Consider the following 22,524-nt stretch of genomic DNA (forward strand, 5'->3'; position numbering starts at 1 on the left):
TCCATTTTTATGGTTTTTATTTCTTTGTTGAAGTTCTCACTGAATTCATCTATACTTCCCATAAGTTCATTGAGCATCTTTATAAGCAGTGTTTTGAACCCTGCATCTGTTAGATTACTTGACTCCATTATATCTGGATCTCTGTTCTGTTCTCTCATATGGTTTCTGCTTCTTTGTCTTCCCATTTTGGCTGACTTTCCGTGTCTGTTTCTATGTACTAAGCAAAGCTCCTAAGTCTCCTGGTCTTATTAGTGTGGATTTGTGAAATAGGTGTCCAGAGGCACAGTCCTGAGAGAGGTTCAGCTGCAGGCCAAACTTAGCCCAAGCCTCTACCCCTGTGGGGCCACTTGTTAAGATTCAGCAAGCAGTCTGCAGATGCTGTGCTTATGGTTGCCTCAAAAAGCCACACCAGAAACTGAGGCCAGCTGCCTCCACTGTGAGTCTAGGCGCTGCTCAGCAAGGAGCATCTGAGTCACTGAGGATACACCTAGATGTGGCTTGGGTGGAGCCGTGAGTTGGGGGAGGTGGGGTTTCAGGGAATCTTCTGGGTGGAGCAACTTCTGTTATCTACTTTGATGACATCAGGGCTATGGCGCCGCTGTGTCTGCACACTGGGAGTGGGGAGGGCTCAACAGGGGACAATGGATACTACCAGCACTTCTGTACAGAGCGAATCTCACCTAGGCCTTCACTCTGACAATGTCTCCCTGTAAGTCCCTGGTGCCCGCTGCGCGCAGCCGAATCAGCACTGGTGCTCAGAGCAAGGAGGTCCGTCACCGTGAAAATCTACTCGTGGATGCGGCCCCTTTATGAGGCTTCTGTTGCTGCCACTGCTGCAGCCTTCTTCTCACTCAGCCGCTCGGGACCAGGTTGCCCCGAGTCTTCACCCCATCCTATCTTCTGCTGTGGCAGGGTGCTTTCTTGGCTTTCTCCTTAGTTGTTCATCTAGATTCCAGGAGATTTTTTCCTTGCTGCTGCTCCTTATTTCCGTCACAACTTTGATTTGGTTGCCAGAGAGATGAACAGAGTTTCTATCATCTACACTATTTCTTTTTCCTCCTCTCTGTCCAATCTCTTTTTTTTTCCTCTGACCACTGCTTCTGTCATCATCTTCTTTTCTTTTACCTCCTGCTTCTCTTTTATATCATGTGATTACATTTTCATCTCAAGATCCTTAAGTAATTACGTTTGCCACATAAGGTATTCACAGGTTCTGGGGATTAGGACATGTATGTCTTTGGGGGCTCTCATTCTACTTTCCACAGAAGCTAAAGGCTCAGATGGTTCCAGTGCTTATTTTGCTTCCATCTGGCTTTATGATGACGACCAGATAATCACATATTTAGTACCAGAAAAAGAAAAGTAGCCATAGATAACAGAAAAAAACCCAGAAGAAATGTTGAGAACATACTTCAGTGTTGATTTATCTCCAGATATAAGAAAATAGTTTTATATTTGATAGGTTTTATTGAAAGAGTCAGAGCCTCTAAAACTGAAGTCAAATATATTACATAAAATTTGAACTTATAGAAAAGTAGAGTGTGAAAGTTACTCATTTTCTAGAAGTTTTAGAATGACTTGTGAGGCTATGTTAATATATCTAACAATAAATATTACAAACAGGTGGGCTGTGAGTTCAGTGACTAAATCTATTTCTGATGAGAGGTGTCAGAAGTGGAAAAGACTATCAGTAGCATGTGTGCCCTCAAACTGCAGAAATGTAAACAAAGGCTTGCACTAAATGTGCTGTATGCTAACAGAGAATCTTGTTTATAACAGTCCTTGATTCTAAGCGAAGAAGAAGTTTCAGCATTTGGGCAGTCTGTGTCACAGGTGAGAACGTGGGGCCCTCATTGAGCAAAGATCAAGCCTGAGAAGTGTACCTCAAAAATAAGCTAAGTTAATGGAAAACAGGAGTAGAGTAATACATTTTTATTTGTTAGTTATTTTTAAGCACTCTGCATGTGTTTTATAAAACAAAGCATTGAAACTTAGAAACTTTTCGGGTGATGTCTCATACAGTTACCGAAAGCTTGATATTAATGATGAGCTCTGGCTTGTAGCTCTGGGTTAAAGTGTAGTAGCAAAACTGGAGCAGAAAGACAAATATCACATAATATCACTGATATGTGAAATCTGAAGAAGTCCAGCTCATAGAAGCAGGAAGTAGAATGGTGGTTGTCAGGGGTTGGGGGTGGGGAAATGGGGAGATGCTGGACAAAGGGCACAAAGATGCATATGTTTAGAGAGCTAATGTACAGATGTGATGACTATAGTTAATAATATTGTACTGAACACTGGAAATATACTAAGAGAGTAGATTTCCGGTGTTCTCATCACCAACCCCCCATGGTAACATGTGAGAAAACATGTTAATTAGCTTGACTGTCGTGATCATATCATGTATATCAAATTATCATGTTGTATAAGTTAGATATATAATTTTTATTAAAAAAGAACAGTGGCAAATGAACGTACTTTAATGGAGAAAGCAACTTAAAATTTGAGATTTCATAGAGTGTATAGTTTGCATTTTTACATTGCCATCAAAGAAAATGGCCATTATCAAATGGTGGATTTGAGACAAAAATGAGAGAATTAGCAATGTTTATTTATGCAACAAGTGGAGGTAAATAGCATTGCAAGACAATTTATGCTTCTGAAACAAAGTTTAGAGAAAATGTTAATGATAATAAAAATAAAAACAGCACAAAATGGCTTTGTATTTTTTGGGACATAGACATATTTTTACATTAAACAAGAGGAAATGAGCTCATATTAATATGGTGAACTTCATGATTTCACTGTGGTTAGAGCAATTTAACAGTTGAATCATACGAATATAGTATTATGAGGACAAAGGGGGCTTCTCTATCTTCTAGGAGGTTTTTTCATTCTTGCTGGTCTTTATTCCTTCTAAAAAACCGATAGAAAGATGTGTGGACTTTTAAGTCGCTTAGCTCTTTCAGAATTCTCTTCATCTAAAACCTGAGGGTTGAACTTCAGATAATTTCTCAGAGTTCCTTCTAGTGTGAAAATTTGATCATTTCGGGCAAAGATGATAATATTGTAGGAGAAAAGCAAGAAGGAAACTTTTAAAAGATGAAAATAGGTGACTTCAAAACAACAAAGGAAGTTAAATGTTTCTGCCTGGCCTTCCCCACTTAATCCTTTCAAGCCTTGCTGCTCTGGAAAGATAGGTTATCATTAACCTGCTCTGCCTTCAAAGGGTGAGACAAAGGAAAGTGAGTTATTTCTATCCTAAAAACATACTTCAAATCTATAAGATACTAAAAATAATTTCTACTTGTACAACACCCATTGTCTGAAGATTACAAATTACGATGATTAGGTATATTGGGCAAATGAGAAAATGTGGGCTTTGAATTAAGTAGTTTTTCAAAGTCATGTTGCTTTGGCAGGCTCCGCTGGCACTCAGCTGTGTGTTTCAGATGTAGTCCTTACATGGTTGGCTTGGCAATCCATTCCATCACTATCATTCTAGAACTACTTTCACCACAAATGTAGCCATTACATAGGATAACTATACAGCCCATACAAACAATATGAGAAATAGTTACGAATCAATGCTTAAGTGAAAAAAAAGAGAACACAAAATTATATGTCCATTATTATTATAACTACCTAGATAAAAGTGTGTGCCTGTGGACAAAAGTTTTGAAAAGACCTGCTGAAAACAAAACCATCCCTGTAATGTGGTGATATTACAGCTAATTTTTCCATTTTCAAAAATTCTTTTAATATTATAGATTTATTGTTTCACTCATTCACCCAATTAATTTAGTACCTACTATGTGCCAACACTTACAGTGCTAGTCATTGAGGAAACAGATTACGGAAGTCCTACTTCTCAATCTAGTCTGAGCTCCTAGTCTAGTAGGGAGAGTAACATGTAGACAAACAGCCACAACACAGTGAGATAAATTCTGTAGCAAGGGCCTTTAAGAAGAATCTGATGAAAAAGAGAATTTATTAGAGAAATGTTTAGGAGACATAATTAACAGACTTTAATAACCTACTGAAATAGAGGCTGAGGGCAAGTGGGGTAACAAAGATGAACCCATGTGTCCAAACCCAGGTAGGGTTTGGATGGAGATGTCATTCACTGAGGTGAGAAACAGAGACAAGGGAACAACAGGTAGGGGGGCTTTGAGAGTGACAAGCCCAGTTTTGACAACTTTCAATACTGAGGTGCTGGTGACTCATTCAGAGATAGTTGGACACTTTTGGAAGATACAGAGCTTGGATGAAAAACCTGGGCTAAAGACGCAGATTTGGGAGTTAAAACCAAACATAACAGATGAATCTGCAAGTGTGGATGAGATTGTCTAAAGAGACAGCTTTGAATGAAAATAGACAAAGATTAAGGTAAGGGCATAAGTGTTTCAGTATTTAAAAGGATGATACAGGAAGGGGACCCCTAAATGATACCAAGAAAGAATGGTCTGATGTTTAGGGGAACAGAGAGAGAGGGTTATCACTTAAGCCAATAGAAGAAATTCAGAAAGATAGGTGTCAACAGTATAAAACATTACAGATATATTGAAAAAGATGAGAACTCAGAAATATCTCTTGGCAAAGCACTTGGACATGAGTGATCTTAAGAGTGATAAAGATCAAAGAGTTAATGAGAAATACAAAAGAGAAGACAGTGTCACATGAAAAAAAATTAGATTTGAAAGAATAAAAAAGCAATAAAAAGGAAATAGAATTTAGGCACCATAAGGGAACCATCAACAATATGTTTAATTGTCAGAAGTTATATTTTGGAAACTTTCACAAGCGCTAAGTCTAATACAAAAATTATTTGAGTCAAAGGAAATTCTTTTAGCCCAAGTGTCAGCAAATTTTATGTTCTTCTTGGCTTTCATATATCAATCAAGTATGGCTGATTTTTAGTTTTGGGGAAATGCCTATTGGCCTCAGATTATATGTCAGAATAAGTGGAAAATTCTAAAATTCTAAGTTTCCAAGAAGATTTAGAATGGGCTTCCTTCCTCTTTAGTTGTAAAACAAGGAGATGCCAGTGAACGGGCCCACTTTGTACGGGCAGGTTCAAAGTCTCCCTGACCTTTGTTCCTTTAATTTCTACAATGAGGAAGTTAGGTTAAGTTGTGATATCCATTATCTAGTTCATTAAAGAAAAACAAGAAACAGACACTAGATTTAACTAAATGGAGAGTATTTGCTTGCATTTCTTTTAAATACTATGTGTCCATGGCAGGGTTTTGGGAGAAAGGAAGAACTTGTGGCCCTTAGGGAATTGGACACTAAGATTTTGGTATTGGGAAGTAGGAAGGCTTCCTCTGAAGGAGTCATTGTGAGGGTATTTGGCAGGGCTTCAGCATCTGTCACAAGGGGGTTGGTAGATTTATGTGCTTCTCAAGGAGGCCCCTGAACTTGCTTTCAGCATGAGATAAATCAATGTCATTTTGCAGACATGTACAGACAAACATGGAGGCGACTTCTCCTTCATTAAAACAAAAGAACCAACCAGGCCCCTGCAAATGTGGTTTCTGCCTCTTAGAAATGACAGAATCAGTTAGTGCAGGTTCACCTCGATGGCATGCCATGTGCATGGCTTTTGGGCTGTGGCAATAAAGATCTGTCAACTGTGATGATGTTTCTGGAGAACAGGTGGGGAATATGTGGCAGCTCCTCAGGATATGAAAAATGATCCTTTGGAAAAGTAGGTACAGGCATTGTAATAATATACTTAATAATATACAAGCACCTTATCTTCTAGTAACTTTGTAAGGCATTATGATAATTACTAATCAAAATTCGCTTAATATACCATGGCAGTACTCACTAGAAATTAGCGTAGATGGGAAAGCTGTGAAAAACAGCATTTTTTTCTCACAAATTTCATACACATTTACTTCTACAGTAGGGTCAGAAAACTCAAAGTAGCTCATAAAAACAATGGGCTAAGGATTCATAAAGCTGGCTTGAATCCAGTGCTGTCAAAGTTTAGTCTGTGTTACATAATAGCATTTATTGAAGCAAGGTGATCGTGTGTGTATATTTGTGAGTATGTGTGTGTGTGTTGAGCAAGAAAGATTGATAGATAGCTTATTCAGATAAAATAGTGTATTTACTAAGGTGTCAATGTAATCATTATTTAATATACATAGATAGCCAGGTAGTTTATGTAAATTTAAATGTATTTTTCTAGAAAGTATAAAAATCTCAACATTTTAAAGCCTGTTGCTCAGGGTGAGCAACTGAAAGCAAGCACAATTAAAATAGGCAAATAGGCAATCTGTCATTTTTAATGGCAAAGTGATATGTCAACCCCTCTGTTCCCCCCTCCACATGGAATACCCTCCACCCCTAGCTGGCTGGAACCCTAACCCAATCCACATCCGACCTGGTAGTATTATCCCAGGACCCCATGCCTCAGATGCATGACTGGCTGGCCCTGAAAGCTCACAGATCTGCAGAGCAGCAGCCTTCTTCCCTAAGCCAAGCTGTGGGTACTTAAGGCATTATGAAGGGACATTTTGCCTTGGCGTCATGCTGATCTTTCTGACAGAAACCCTGACCTCTCACTTTCCTCAGCTCAACCCCTTCCATGCTGGAGATCGAGAGCTCTGCACTTCACTCGTTGGCTCAGTGTCCACTGCAGACCAGAAGGAACCAGGTGATTCCATTGACGAGAGAGTGTGTGTCACCACCACATGTAGCTGCTCTTGCCATCCTTCACCATGCAGACTAGATTCCCTGGATACTGGTGTCAGCCCAGATTGAGCCTGAGTTGGCTGAACTGCTAGGATAATGTACAGGATTCAGCTTATGCAACTCCAGGTTCTTTTGGTCCTGCCTGATTCCTTGGCCTCACCTGCTCCTGTACCCCTAGTTAGCTACTGGGCCTGTGGAGGCTCAGGCTTCTTTCCTGGGTGACTGGAGGAGCTGAATATTAGAACTTGGAAGTGCGGCCCAATTAATAACCTGTGGGGCAAGTTTTGACCCATGAGAGACAGGAAACTGGAAAAGGGTAGCAGATAAACTGCTTGTCCTCTCTCTCTGATGGACTATTCTGGAATGCAGTGGGTCCAGAGATATCCTGTGTAACCAAATGACCAGCTATGTTTTCCTACTAGGCTCTGGTCAGCCTGGTACTGTTCCCCCATAGTTGCTTTGCTTTCTTCCCAGTCCCACATCACTCTCCCTGTCATTCTTCCTCTCCTCTGAGGAAGAACATAGAAGCTCTACCTCAGGTTCCATTTCTGAGGAAGTGGGCGAAGACAGACAGTGTGATAATGGGAACAGCATTGTCTCCTGGCTGAGTGAGGTCCATTGATACACTAGACACCACAGACTCGACTCTACCCATTCATAATTTCTCTGGTCCCTGCTGGTCTGCAGTCTCACACCTATGGCCAAGTGAATTATGATAAAAATGGGTAGATTTTTGAATATTTTGATAATGGTTCTGTGTGTCTATGTGTTTTGGGGCCTAGACCAAGAAGAAGAGGATTTGGCTTAATATTTCTAATTTTTAGCAGCTCCAAATAGGTTCTTTCAGGAGTGGTGACTTAGTGGCATTCTCACAAAGGAGCTCAACCTTGGGGTGGTGACCAAGCTTAGGAAGATGGTAAGAAGCAGTGATGTGTAGGCTTGATTTTGCACGAGGACCAATTTTGTGAAAAAACATTTATCATTTTAATTTTTTCTTAAATAATTATCAGTTCATATTTTTAAAGGTGCTATATTTTTCCTAAAAGGGCAATTTTGGGAAATAAACAACAGCACAGATGAAACTCCTTGAAAATGTTCCTGGGGACTGCCCCCTCCTTCTCTAACAGTAGAAACGTCTTTGCCTCTACATGCTGCATGGGGGTTTGGGCAGGTGTGTGGCAGAGTGGTCAGTGTATTTCCTGGCACTGCATGCAAGATAGAATGTGCACATGTGTACTGTTTGGAGAGAGAACATTCATAGCTTTCATCAACTTCTCAGAAGGGCTTGTGACCTAAATACATACATACATACATACATACATACATACATACATACATACATAAAATAATTCTTTTTAGCCAATCCTTGGCCCAATCAAATAAATCTTTTAAATTCTTATGATATAAAAGAAGTTAACCTGGACATTCAGATCTTTTGACAGCGGGCAACTGTTATATTCATCCTCTCCCCTTGCCCAAGTTAGAGCAAAGTGGCAGAGGCCTTTAACAAGGATGTTCAGTAAACTTCTGTTTGGATTTCTGATTGTTTTTTTACACTTAAATAGCCAGAAATGACCTTCTGTCCTTTCCTCTCAAATCTGCTCCTCTCAAAATCTCCCCGCAAACCCTTCACTCTTCCTTTGATAGCTCACATCTGACCTATTCGCATACCCCACCGGCTCTCTCTTCAGAACAGATGCAATAGCATCTGAGCATTGTCTCCAGTTACTGCTCCCAGTGCTGCCACTCGTCCAGGTCCTCATTGCTGCGCCTCTGGAACACTGCCATGGCTTTCTCCTTACTCCCCTTTAGTTTCTTCTCAAAAAGCAGCCACAGTAATTCCCTTAAAATGCCACTCCTTCACTCAAAGCCTTCTAACATCTCCCCATCTCACTCAGTAAAATCAAAAGCGCTCACATGGTATCCAGGCCTATGGTTGATCTGGCTCCATTCCCTCAGGGACCTTCCTCTACTGTTCTCTCCTTGCCCACCCTGCTCCCGCCACAGGGCCCCTGTGCTGTGCCTCAGACACAGCAGATGCACCTTGGGGACCTGCATTTACTACTCTTTACCTGAATCCTCTTACCACAAACAGCTGCAGGTCTCACTTCCTTACCTCCTTCAGTTCTTTACCCAAATGTCTTCTTCTTGACGTGGCCTTCCGGGTTGCTCTATCTGAACGGCACCTCCCCCTGCCAAAATTTCCTTCCCAGCACTTATTCCCATCTGACCTACTCTATACTCGTCTATCTTGCTTATCTTTGTCTACTCATTCAGAATGCAAGCTTCAAGAGGGCAAGGGTTACTATCAGTTTTATTCACTGTGGTATCCCCAGTACCTAGAATAGTGTATGATATACAGCAAGTATGAAATATTTGTTGAATAGATGAATAAGTGAACAAAGAAAGATGCCATATGCATTTAAACCTTCCATTTCTAACTATACACACCTCTCCTCCTTTCTCTGAAGGATAAGGCAAACCTGGCTAGATCCCAGGTGGTCCGTGAGTACTGCTTGCCCTCACACTCCCCTAGCTGGCTGTACTTCCTTCTTTGATCCTTCTCTAACCATGACATCATGGAAGGTGACAGCTCAGGAGCCAGCGACGGCAGGAAACTTGTCAGCTAGGACATAATATATAAATAGGACACTCTGTGTAGTTGACAACATGCATTATAGTGATATATATTGGAAGCTCATTTCAATGATCAGCACCAATTAATTTTTTTCTGAATTTAGAACACTCCATTTAAAAATATTGCTCCTAAACCAACAACTTGTTGAACATGACTGTGGCAATAGGGAGTGATGCCCGAGGAAGGGCCCATGAATAGCCAACCCAGGATGTTCTCATTTGGCACTTACGTTATGCTGAACGTAGAAGGTTCCTCTATGTGTAAAGAGAGCTTTTCACACTTGGGGATTTTATGTGGGGCAAGAAAGGCTGACATAGAACAATGGGGTTGAATCATCCACATGGGATCACACATGGCCACAAAGGCATGGTTTGGCCTGCTGCTTCCTAGAGGGCAGATTGCAAAGGTTGGTAGACACTTCACCTAATTATTGAGGTAGCTGTGTGGCTGTGAGCTACTATCCAAGGTATCCAGCAGCAGAGAAAGCTCAGCCAATTCTCAGCACACAGGATCTGGCTAATTTGATAACATATGATGGAAAGTAAGTACATCAGTAGTTTTCTCTCTCACCAAGACTGACTTCTGCAAAGCTGCTATCTCCTTGTGAGGCCTTGTGCATTCATTCTCATGTGATGGAATCAGTATCATAAGGAAGAATGAATATCTTAGAGGTTGCGGAATGATCCAATGAAAACTTACTTATAGTTAAGAGAGAAAATAATTTCCGCCAATTTCCCTTGTGAGTTGGCCACAACTCATTTCTAAATTCGTATGACCTTAATAGTTGGTGGATATATGTAACTGGCCAGGATCAGGGGGATCACGGGGTCACTTACTGAGTATCCTAAGCAACGGTGGTGTAAGATGTTATGACAAGCCAAGAAGAAGTCCCTAAATCCCTTGAAACAGATAAGGGTATTTTCTTACTGGTGGCTAAGCTAAGTATTCATTGAAATTTTTTTCTCTCCATTATCCTTACCTGTTTTCTCAGGGTTGTGCAAGGTTTATTGAGTGCAAATTATCTAAATAAAACACAAATGTTTTCCTTGTACATACCAAGCAAAATCCACAAGAAAATTTATTACCCATTCCTTGTATGATCTCTTTAGGCATGTGGCCATGCTAAGAGGACGAATAAGTGGAATATGCAGAGCTATAGGACTTGGTCAATCATAGAGAGATGCCGTCTCATGATTAAGGAGGTAAAGATCAATACTTCCCACTGTGTTATTGCCAGTTAGCAGTCAGGTTTCCCCAGCAACCTCAGGCAACATTATCACTGAGGTTGCCATTTCTTTGCATCTAAGTTGTAGTGTAAATATAGAGAGAAATTAACTTGAAATTAAGATAAGCAGAACACTTAGACTCACAGTTGTCCTAATAGATTTTCTATAGTGAAAACTTAGGAAAAAAAAAAAAGCCTCCTGTGTTTTCTTAATAATTATGTCTTTTACCCATTTCTTATTGACATTTAGTATTTCGAAGAACATTCTGGCTGCAGTATAAGGCAACCTAAGCTAAGCTGCAGTTCTGCGTTGGACTTGTAATTGGTGGAATGGATTCTCCTAAATAGAAGGGGGCTGTGTAATGATCAAATGAGATATCAATGACAGACTTTACAACTGTAAAAACTACATAAAAATGAAATAGTCTCATAAGAACTGCATATGAAAAGTGTTTCTAATAGTCATATCACTCCACTGGAAGGATTCAACAAGTGTGTTCTCTTGGGGAACCTGGAATTCAGGGAACATGCACTGAGTGATGGCTCATCCAAGAGATCCTGGGAGGAAGCTGAAATGTGTGACCTGAGCTAGTTCTTGAATGTGCTGTAGATATATGAGTCACAAACACTCAGCTGTAGGCTAAGAGCTGTAGCCATGCAGGAGATGAGGGCTACTGGGTCTTCATCATGCAGTCCAAGCAAATTCCAGCAGCGGATGCTTGGTTGGTAAAAATAATCACTGTAATTCATTTTTAATACTTACAAAATGCACAAAATGCTTTACCCAGTAGTTTCTACTTTGTATGGTACATTGCCACTATTTTTTAAATTAATTTTTATTTTTTCAATTACAATTGACATTTAGTATTATTTTATATCCATTTCAGGTGTACAGCATAATGGTTAGACATTTATAACCACTTAGAATTTACAAAGTGATCCCCCCAATAAGTCTAGTACCCATGTAGCACCACACATAGTTATTACGAAATTATTGACTGTATTCCCTATGTGGTACTTTACATTCCTATGACTGTTTTGTAACTACCAATCTGTATATCTTAATCCTTTCACCCTTTTTACCCAGCCCCCAAACCCATTCCCATCTGTCAACCATTAACTTGTTCCTTGCATCTATGAGTCTGTTTCTCTTTTGTTTATTCATTTATTTTATTCTTCAGATTCCACATATAAGTAAAATCATATGGTATTTGTCTTTCTCTGACTTATTTCACTTAATATAACACCCTCTAGGTCCATCCAGGCTGTCACAAATGGTAAGGTTTCATTTTTTATGGCTGAGTAATATTCCACTGTATATATGTACCACTTGTTTATCCAATCATCTATTGATGGGCACTTAGGTTGCTTCCGTATCTTGGCTATTGTAAATAGTGCTGTAGTGAACGTAAGGGTGCATATATCTTTTCAAATCAGTGTTTTGATTTTCTTTGGATAAATACCCAGAAGTGGAATTGCTGAGTCATAAATTAGTTCAATGTTTAGTTTTCTGAGGAATCTCCATACTGTTTTCTATAGTGGCTGCACCAATCCAAAATCCCACTAATAGTGCATGAGAATTCTCTTTTCTCCACATCCTTGCCAACACTTGTTTTTTGATTTATTTATGATAGCCATTCTGATAGATGTGAGGTGATATCTCGTTGTGGTTTTAATTTGCATTTTTCCGATAATTACTGATGTTGAGCATTTTTTCATATGTCTATTAGTCATCTGTATGTCCTCTTTGGTGAAATGCTTATTCAGATCTTCTGCTCATTTTTTTGTTTGGATTATTTGTTTTTTGATGTTGAGTTGTATACATTCTTTATAAAATTTGGATATTAACCTCTTATCAGATGTATCGTTGACGAATATCTTCTCTCAAAAGGTAGGTTGTCTGTTTATTTTGTTGATGGTTTCCTTTGCTGTGCACAAACTTTGTAGTTTGATATAGTCTTATTTGTTTAGTTATTTATTTATTTTTGTTTTCCTTGCTCAAGGAGATGTATCAGAAAAAATATTACTAAGAGCAATGTCAGAGAGTTTACTGCTCATATTTACTTCTAGGAACTTTATGGTTTGGGGTCTTACATTTAAGCCTTTAATCCATTTTGAATTTATTCTTGTATATGTGTAAGAAGGTGGTCTAGTTTCATTTTTTTGCATGTATCTGTCCAGTTTTCTCAGCACCATTTATTGAATATACTGTCTTTATCCCATTGTATATTCTTTACTCCTTTGTCATAGATTAATTGACCATACAGGCGTGGGTTTATTTCTGGGCTCTCTATTCTATTCTATTGATCGGTGTGTCTGATTTTATGCCAGCGCCATGCCATTTTGATTACTATAGACTTGCAGCATAGTTTGATACCAGGTAGCATGATACCTCCAACTTGGTTCTTTCTCAAGATTGCCGTGGCTATGAGGGATATTTTGTGGTTCTATTTAAATTTTAGGATTATTTGTTCTAGTTCTGTGAAAATTGCCATTGATATTTTGATAGGGATGCATTGAATCTATGGATTGCTTTGGGTAGGATGAACATTTTAATGTTGTTAATTCTTCCTATCCATGAGCAATGCATAGCCTTCCATTTATTTGTATCTTCTTCATTTAATTTATTTTTTCAATGTCTTATAATTTTCCAAGTATAGGTCTTTTACTTTCTTGCTTAAATTTATTCCTAGGTATTTTATTTTATTTTTTTTGATGCAATTGTAAATGGAAATGTTTTTTAAATTGAACTTTCTGATAGTTTATTTGTGTACAAAAATGCAACAAATTTCTGAATATCAATTTTGTATCTTGCTACTTTACTGAATTCATTTATTAGTTCTAATGATTTTTGTTGTGTATGAAATCTTTAGGATTCTTTATGTATACTATCACACCATCTGCAAATAATAACAGTTTTACTTCTTCCTTTCCAATTTAGATGCTTTTATTCCTTTTCTTGTCTGACTGCTGTGGCTAGGACTTCTAATACTGTGTTATATAAAAGTGGTAAGAGTGGACTTTCTCGTCTCCTTCCTGATCTTAAGAAAAATGTTTCTAGCTTTTCTCTGTTGAGTATAATGTTAGCTGTGGGTTTGTCATATATGACCTTTATTATGTTGAAGTATGTTCCCTCTATTCCCACTTCACTGAGAGTTTTTATCATAAATGAATGCTGGATTTTGTTAAACTCTTTTCTGCATTTATTGATATGATCATAAGATTCTTATCTTTCAATTTGTTAATGTGGTGTATCACATTAATTGATTTGCAGATATTAAACCAAACTTGCATCTCAGGAATAAATCCTACTCAATCGTGGTGTATGATATTTTTAATGTATTGCTGAATTCTTCTTGCTAATATTTTGTTGAGGATTTTTGCATCCATGTGTATCAGGGATATTGATCTATAATTTTCTTTATTTGTAATATCTTTGGTTTTGGAATTGAGGCAATGATGTACTCGTAATAAGCTTGAGAGCCTTCCATCTTCTTAAATTTTTAGAATAGTTTAAGAAGGATAGGTGTTAATTGAATGTTTGGTAAAATTCATCTGTGAAGGCATCTGTTTCAGGACTTTTGTTTGTTGAGAGTTTTTTGATTACTGACTTAATTTCATTAGTACTAATTGATCTGTTCAGATTTTCTGTTTCTTCTTGATTCTGTCTAGGAAGATTGTATATTTCTAGAAATTTATCTGTTTCTTACAAAATTGTCCAATTTGTTGGCATATAATTGTTTGCAGTATTTTCTTATAATCTTTTCTATTTCTCTGGTGTCATTGGTCACTTCTCTTTCATATCTGATTTTATTTATTTGAGTCCTCTCCTTTTTTTTCTTGATGAGTCTGGTTAAAGGTTTATCAATTTTGTTTATGTTTTCAAGGAACCAGCTCTTGGTTTCATTGATCTTTTGTATTTTTTTAAATTCCATTTCATTTATTTTCTTTCTGATTTTTATTATTTTCTTCCTTTATTCACTTTGGGTTTTGTTTGCTGTTCTTTCTAGTTTCTTTAGGTGTAAGGTTAGATCTTTTATTTAAGATTTTTCTTGTTTCTTGAAGTAGGCCTGTATTGCTATGAATTTTTCCCTTAGGACTGCTTTCACTGTGTCACATAGATTTTGAATTCTCATGTTTTCATTTTCATCTTCTCAAGGTATCTTTTGATTTCTTCCTTGATCTCACTGTTAACCCATTCATTGTTTAGTTGTATGTTATTTAGCCTCCATGTTTGTGTATTTTTCAGTTTTTTCTTGTAATTGATTTCTAATTTCATATCACTGTGGTCGTAAAAGACGCTTGATATGATTTCAATCTTTTTAAATTTATTGAGACTTGTTTTGTGGCTTAACATGTGGTCTAGCCTGGAAAATGTTCTATGTGCACTTGAGAAGAATGTATATTCTGCTGCTTTGGGGTATAATGCTCTAAAAATATCAATTAAATCTATCTGGTCTAATATGTCATTTAAGGCCACTATTTCCTTGTTGATTTTCTGTCTGGAAGATCAATCTACTGATGTCATTAGGGTGCTAAATTCCCTTACTGAGACTGTATTACAGTCAATTTCTCCTTTTATGTTCGTCAATATTTTCTTTATACATTTAGGTGCTCCTATGTTGGGTGCATAAATGTTTACTAAGGTTATATTCTCTTGCTGGATTGATCTCTTTATCATTATGTAATGCCCTTTTTTGTTTCTTATTATAGCCTCTGGTTTAAAGCCTGTTTTGTCTGATCTAAATGTTGCTACCATAGCTCTTTTAAAATTTCCATTTGCATGAAAGATCTTTATCCATCATTTTACTTGCAGTCTGTGTGTCTTTCAATCTGAAGTCAGTCTCTTGTAGACAGCATATATATGGGTCTTTTTTCTTATCTATTTAGCTACCTTATGTCTTTTGATTGGAGCATTCAATCCATATACATTTAAATTGATTATTAATATTTATGTAGTTATTCTCATTTTATTATTTATAATTTTGTTCTTTTTTCCTTCTTCTTAAAGAAGTTCCTTTAACATTTCTTTAATACTGATTTGGTGGTGAGGAACTCCTTTAGCTTTTTCTTATCTGGGAAGCTCTTTATCTATCCTTTAATTTTAAATGATAGACTTGCTAAGCAGAGTCTTGGTTGTAGATATTTGCTTTTCATCACTTTGACTATTTGGTGCCAATCCCTTCTGGCTTACAAAGTTTCTGTTGAGAAATCAGCTGACAGTCTTATGGGAACTCCCTTATAGGTAACTAACTGCCATTCTTTTGCTGCTTTTAAGATTCTCTCTTTGTCTTTAACCTTTGGCATTTTAATTATGATATGTCTTCATGTGGGCCTCATTGAGTTCATCTTGTTTGGGACTCTCTGGACTTCCTGAGCTTGTATGTCTATTTCCTTTGCCACGTTAGGGAAATTTTCAGTCACTATTTCTTCAAATAGATTCTCAATGACTTGATCTCTTTTCCTTCTGGTACCTGTATGATGCAAATGTTGTTATGCTTGATGTTGTCCCAGAGGTCCCTTAAACTAGCTTTATTTTTTTGATTCTTTTTTCTTTTTGCTGTTCCAGTTAGGTGTTTTTAATTACCTTATCTTCTAAATTGCTGATTTAATCCTCTGCTCCATCTAATCTACTGTTGATTCCTTCCAGGAGTATTCTTCATTTTTCAGTTATTATATTCTTCACTTCTGATGGTTTTAAAAAATGATTTCTATGTCTTTTTTTATGCTTACTATCTGTTTGTTAAAGTCCCTTGAGCATCTTTATAACAAGTGTTTTGAACTCTGTATCTGGTAGATTGCTTGCCTCCATTTTGTTTATTTTTTTCTACTGAATCTCCTGGTCTTCCATTTGGGACATGTTTTTTTGTTTCCTCATTTTGGCTGCCTCTCTGTTTTTGTTTTTATGTTATAGGTAGGTCTGTTACATCTCCCAGTCTTGACAGGGTGGTCTTATGTAGTAGGTATCCCATGGGTTTCATTGGTACAGTCTCCCTGATCAACTGAGCCAGGTCTTCCAGAAGTGTCCCTTGTGTGGGCTGTGTGTGCCCTCTGGTTGTAGTTGAGCCTTGATTGCTGTTGGCACATCAGCAGGTAGGATTGACTCTTAGGCTGACTGGTTGTGAGGATTGGCTACAACCACAGTGTAAAAGCTGCTGTGTGGGAGAACCCTGTGGAGTGTAATTCACCCGCAGAAAACTCTGGTGCCCACTGAGACCACCCTTTGAATATGTCACTTGTGGAGCTAATGGGATAGTGCTTTGTTGTGGTCCGAAGCTGGCCACAGGGTATGTTGATTCTGGGGCATCTTGGGAGGGGCTCCTGTGTAAGCCAAGGTCAGCTGCTGCCTGTGACCAGTCAGGGGCTACCTGGTAGAAGTTACCAAGCAAGCCATGGTTGGTAGCTGACCATGCTGGGTCTGGAGGCATGTGGGAGAGGCTACACTGCAAACTAAGGCCAGCTGCTATCAATCTGGACCTAGATTCACTTAGCCAAAGACACAGGGGACCCTGAAGCCTGCCACCACCTGCCAGCTGTTTGTAAGCCTCAGGTGCTAAAACACCCTCAGGTGGGATATACATTGGGTAAGGCGGGGTCTCGGGGAGTCACCAGGGTGGGTTGAGTGGTGTTCACCTGGTTAATGCAGATTCAGATTTGGCACCAGTACTGAGCCTGGGACCACTCAGTAACAGGGACACGGTACACTGAGGCCAGCTGCTGCTTACCTGGGGCCTGCAGACCTTTGAGAGTTTTTAAGATTGCAGTGCATGCCAAGACTAGCCACCCACCTCTGAAAGAGCCTCTGGTGATGTGCTAGTTGGGTGGGATAGGGTCTCAAGGAGTCATTGGGGTGAGGCGAGTGGTGTTCACCAAGCTAATGCACATTCAGATTTGGCTGTGTGGGGGGATGGCTTAACATAGGAAAGATGGCATACACCCACTAGCTGTGTGGGAGGAGGGCTCAACACATGGACAATGGCGGCTGTCCCTCCAGCCTTTGCCCTGAAGCCACACAACTCAGTTTTTTCCTGTATGTCCCTGGTGACCCTTGAGCCTCTGTACCTCCACTGGAGCCCAGGATGAGTGCCTGTGAATGAGCAAGTCTATGCAAAAGGATTTTAAGAAAATGCCTGGGTTTCCATCTCACCCAGAAGAACAGAATCCTTGCTGATTGTCAGAGCCAGCTGTTGTGGGGAATCCCCTTCCTGGCACTGGTGCTCTAGGCTGGGAAGCCCAGTGTGTGGCTGGGAACCCTCACTCCTCAGGGAGCACCTCTACAGCTGATATATACCCCCCAATACTCAACTGCCACACATGGGTGTGGGGCCAGCCTATTTCATGTCTCTGTCCCTTCTTCCAGTCTCAATGTGGCTCCTTCTTCATATTTTTAGTGATAGAACTTTTGTTCAGCTAGTCTTCAGATAGTTCTCAAGGTTGATTGTTCTATAATTTAGCTGTAATTTTGATGTGGTCTTGGAAGGAGCTGAGCATGGTGTTAACATACTCTGCTATCTTGACCAGAACTCTCACCACCATTTCATGAGCTATTGTACTCAGAGACAGAAAATAAATGCTAAATATAAATCAAAGGATGAAGAATATGAACAATAGGAGAAGAAAGAAATCTTTCTACCATTAAAGGGTAGTGAACATTGAAACAGGATATTCTTAGAATTTTTTACTTGTAGGTCATCCTGCACACTATCAGAGGGGTCTGCTTCACCAAACTGGTCAAGTGAGTCAAGGAATCAGTACATCTTGAGCAAAAGGATCTGGTTCACTGTAACCCGTGCTCCCCAATCATTGATTTCTTAGAAATACAGGCATAGGTACTCATTTAGAACAATAAGTACAATACTTAGCTTCACCAAATCACAGACTGAACTCAGTAACTTGCCAGTGAAGTCTCCTGATGGAGAAGATGAATCACTGAGGAATGGATAAAGAGCAGAGCTAGGACTTGTAGGGAAGCCACACAGGTCCTCAGCCATGTGAGTTCAAATGGGGAGGGCTTGGTAGAAGCAGATGGCTCTGCTATAGCAAAAGAGCCTTTCAGCTCAGCCAGGGAAGATCTTCCTTTTGGGGACAGAGACCAGAGATGAGTCTACCGAGATCAAAGGCCAAGAGTAGCTACATAATAGAAGAAAAAGATAGTCCAGGGCCAGTCCTGGGGGGCCTACTTGGGGAAGAGAATAGGATTCCAGTTCTGTGAATGAGAATTTTTCAGGTTCTGGCTGGGGTCTCCCTAATTGACACATTATGAGTGGTTGAGTACTCTTTCTCATAAAAAACATCTGTGTCTAGAGGTTTCCAGTTGCCTTTTATCCTCTAGGTTTGTTTGTTTGTTTCTTTGTGTATTTTAAAGTAAAACTTGTATCTTGCATATTGGAAACACTGAATACATGCTTACTGAATAAAACATTCCAGATTACTGCAAACTTTTGTTGGCTCATTTAATTCTTACAATACTTATTTAATTATAGATAATTAGAGCAATTTAAAAATGAAAAAAAAAAAACATGTTCAGAGAAGTTAAGTAACTTGTCTAAGGTTGCAAAATGGTAAATTGCAGATCAGAACTCAGGTCTGATTTTTCCTGGTATTTTGGGCTGCCTCTGCATCAGTAAGACTATGATTAAATTATCACTGGTGGTCCTTGGAGAAGTGGGTATTGTGATGATGGGAGCGGGAAGAAGAGGGAAAGGTGGACTAGTGGGCTGTCCTTTCTCTTGGGGTTTCTTCACAGCGTTCCTCCAGTGTCTGAAATTATTCCATCTGTCATAGTATCAAGGACAGCCAGCAGATTCGAATGACAACTGTTATATTTTCAGTATTTATCACGTTATTTAAAAAGTAGAGGTATTTTTTTTTTAATAAAGGAATGCAAAACCAATAATATACTTAAACTATCATTTAGATTTCATGTATTTATGTCCAGGGCACAGGAAGTCATACAGGAGCTCACCAAGCTGTTTTCCACAGCTCTCAGCTCAGCTACTTAGAAGTGTGGGTGGTTGCTATGGGCAACTACTCAAATAAATTCAGGGAAGGTCCAGGGGGTTGATTACTACAGGCTTTTAATGAATTTACCTTATTTGGGGAAAACAAAACAAAATAAAACAAACCTACAATTCCCCCTCCCCCTCCAAGGGTCATTTCTCTCTCTCCATAATACTAGGAATTTCTTCTGCCTAAGCTAATTTGTTTTTTCAAGATAGCCAGTGAGAGAGGAATAAAAAGGAAGATCTTAACCCTCCTTCTAAACAGTTCAGTCAATTTCAAAATATTCAAAAAGGAAAATAAGGTGGAAATTTCTAGTTGTGATCTAGTATCATTATGACTACAAATTAAAAAAAAAACAAAAAACCAACAAAAAATCCACTTATTTTTACAAAGGTCCCTGGATCGTTTTCCCAATGATAGATTGTTTGTATTCAACCTCCGAGTGGCAGAGTTTTAAAACCCAGTCCTGCTTACAAGGAATTGAAATGACAGGCTTTATGATTATACCTTTTGATTTTCATGACTGGTACTTTGTATCATGCTTTTTGCTTCATTTTCATTCTCTTCGAATGATTGAGTGCTTTGAAGTCCTAAGCCTTTATGTTTATTGAATTATTTTAAAATTCTTAGCTCATTCTTGTACTATTGTCCAAGATTTATAATCCAATGACAATTTTGATATGTTGTAAATAACTCTGTTTCTTATAACTAAGCCTTTTTGCCTTCTGTTGCTTTGCATGAAGAACATCTCCCATTCGAAGAGGGAAGTGGTTACACAAATTTGTACATGCACACAATGGAATACTTCTAAATTGTTGAAAATAATTTTTAAAAAGTTAATCTATGTGCGCTTATATAAAACAATGTTTAAAGATATAATTTTAAGTGAAAAGAGCAAATTATAGAACAGAATGTGTAAAGAAAGTAAAGATATATGAATATATATCATGCATATAATATATGCATAAAACGTTTTTGAAAGGACACACAAGAAATGGTTAAAATTCTTACCTCCAAGGAAGAGGAAAAGAGATTAGAGAGAAGAGGAAGACTTTTACATATTATTAAAATGCTCTTTAGTGCCGTTGAAATTTGAGTATTATTTTTATAATAATAAAAAAGGAAATCTTTCCATTATGCCTAAATGGAAAAGAGATATGTGTTGGTCTGGTGTTCATTGTGGTGTAGAATATCACCACAACGAACAAGAGAAAATAACAATGACAAAGGGTATGACCTATTTGTGGTAGAATTTTGATTGTTGGTATTGTTATCTGTGTAACTGCGTACCAGCTTCCTCTGGTATCATCCTAGTCTATGCTTCTACTATTTCATGCCTGGACACTGTAACTTTCTCTCGAGTCATTTACTTGATTTCAAACTCTCCTCCAATTTGTCTCTATCACATCCAGAGGCAGTAGAGCATAGTGGTTAATGGTATGGGTTCTGGATTCAAATCCTTGCTGTGGCACTTCCAGCTTTGTGATCTTTGGCAAGTCAATTTCCTGTATCCTAATTTTATCATTGTATAATTCAGGATAATAATAATTACTGTCTTATAGGTGCCATTAGACTTATTATATGTACTAGCATATCAGGAATGCTTCTAGGTATTAGTCATCATTATTCTTTCAGATTTTTTTTTGGCTAAAATTAGATAACTCTAACAAAAGAAGACAAATAAAAGAGAAACAAAAACAAACAAACAAAAAAGAGGGAAATAAGCACAAGAAATACAGCAAAAACACCAAGGAAGCCTCCCAACAGAGAGAAAGACTACTGAGATGTCAAAAAAAATCCATCCAGCCATAGATTTCCATGTAAATAATACAGAACATACTTCTGTCTAAATGGGAGAAAAGCTTTCCTAAAATTGACTTTTTCACTCCACACCAGGCAGGCCATTTTTCTAAAACATTACATCACTTTATTCCTCTTCTTTTTCACCAAAGATGCCCTATCATTAATTGGTGAAACAAATTTAATTATCTGGATACTTAAGGCTCTTGCTTATAAAAGTCTTCACTATCTTTCCAAGGATATTTCCTATTTTAAAAAACTCCTTCTCATGCATCAGTCAGCTTGGTTTCTTAATATCCAGACACATTCCTCCTCTCTCATCTTTTGCCTCTGAGTAATTATTCAAATTCCAGGTTGTATCCTATCTCTTTCGTAAAACTATTCCTTGCTATTTCTACTTCATAATAACTTTTGTATTTTCTAAACAGTTACAGCACTTTTAATCTGAAGTAACATACATCATATTATTCTAAAACTTAAAAATAATTGCACAAAATTGTTTTCAACACTCTCAGTGGCACTTAATCACATATGCAGTAGAGACAGAGACTTATATTTCTCTTGTCTCCCTCAGGGAATGTAGCAGCATGAAAACTTTGATTTCTCTGGAAAGAATTGGTTGAGAGTGAGAAGACCTAAAACTTGCTGAATAGTTTAAGCAAGTCATTGCTCTTCTCTAGGCCTCCACTTTCCCATTTGTAATATCGTAGGGTTGGAATAAATCTCTAAGCTTCCTTCTAATTTTGCTTCTAAGATTTTTCTTCCATCTTACATCCAGAAAAAGGCTACATGAAGATAATGCTCACTGGCATACAGATAAATGTTTAAAAACTGGCTCTTTGGGAGGACTAATCACTGATTTGCAGGGTTTGTTGATTTCCTTGGTGTAGACCTTTCCATCATGGCTAATATCAAGCTCTTAGGGTGACAAAACCAAGTGTAGAGTTGGGAAGAGATGCACACCAGTGGCTCTTTTTGGCTGATTAGACCAGCCAACCCTGCTGTGTGGTTCCTTTCAATGAAGAACAGCACAGTTTTAGGCTTGATGAACATGGCCAGCTATTTTAACTCCCAGTTTCTCTTACTCTAAAACTCCAACACAACCTTTCTTCACTGAGAGGAAGGGAACAAAGGAAACAGCAAGAGAAAATGG

The 22,524-nt window shown here is 38.3% G+C and overlaps 1 protein-coding gene across 15 annotated transcripts in view; it reads right to left on the minus strand.

Moving 5' to 3' along the window:
- Positions 1 to 22,524, minus strand: part of DLGAP1 (DLG associated protein 1) — a 798,454-nt gene that overhangs the window by 208,758 nt on the left and 567,172 nt on the right. The window lies entirely within an intron of this gene.

Source organism: Pteropus alecto, unplaced genomic scaffold (assembly GCF_000325575.1).
Source record: "Pteropus alecto unplaced genomic scaffold, ASM32557v1 scaffold146, whole genome shotgun sequence".
Taxonomy (NCBI): domain Eukaryota; kingdom Metazoa; phylum Chordata; class Mammalia; order Chiroptera; family Pteropodidae; genus Pteropus; species Pteropus alecto.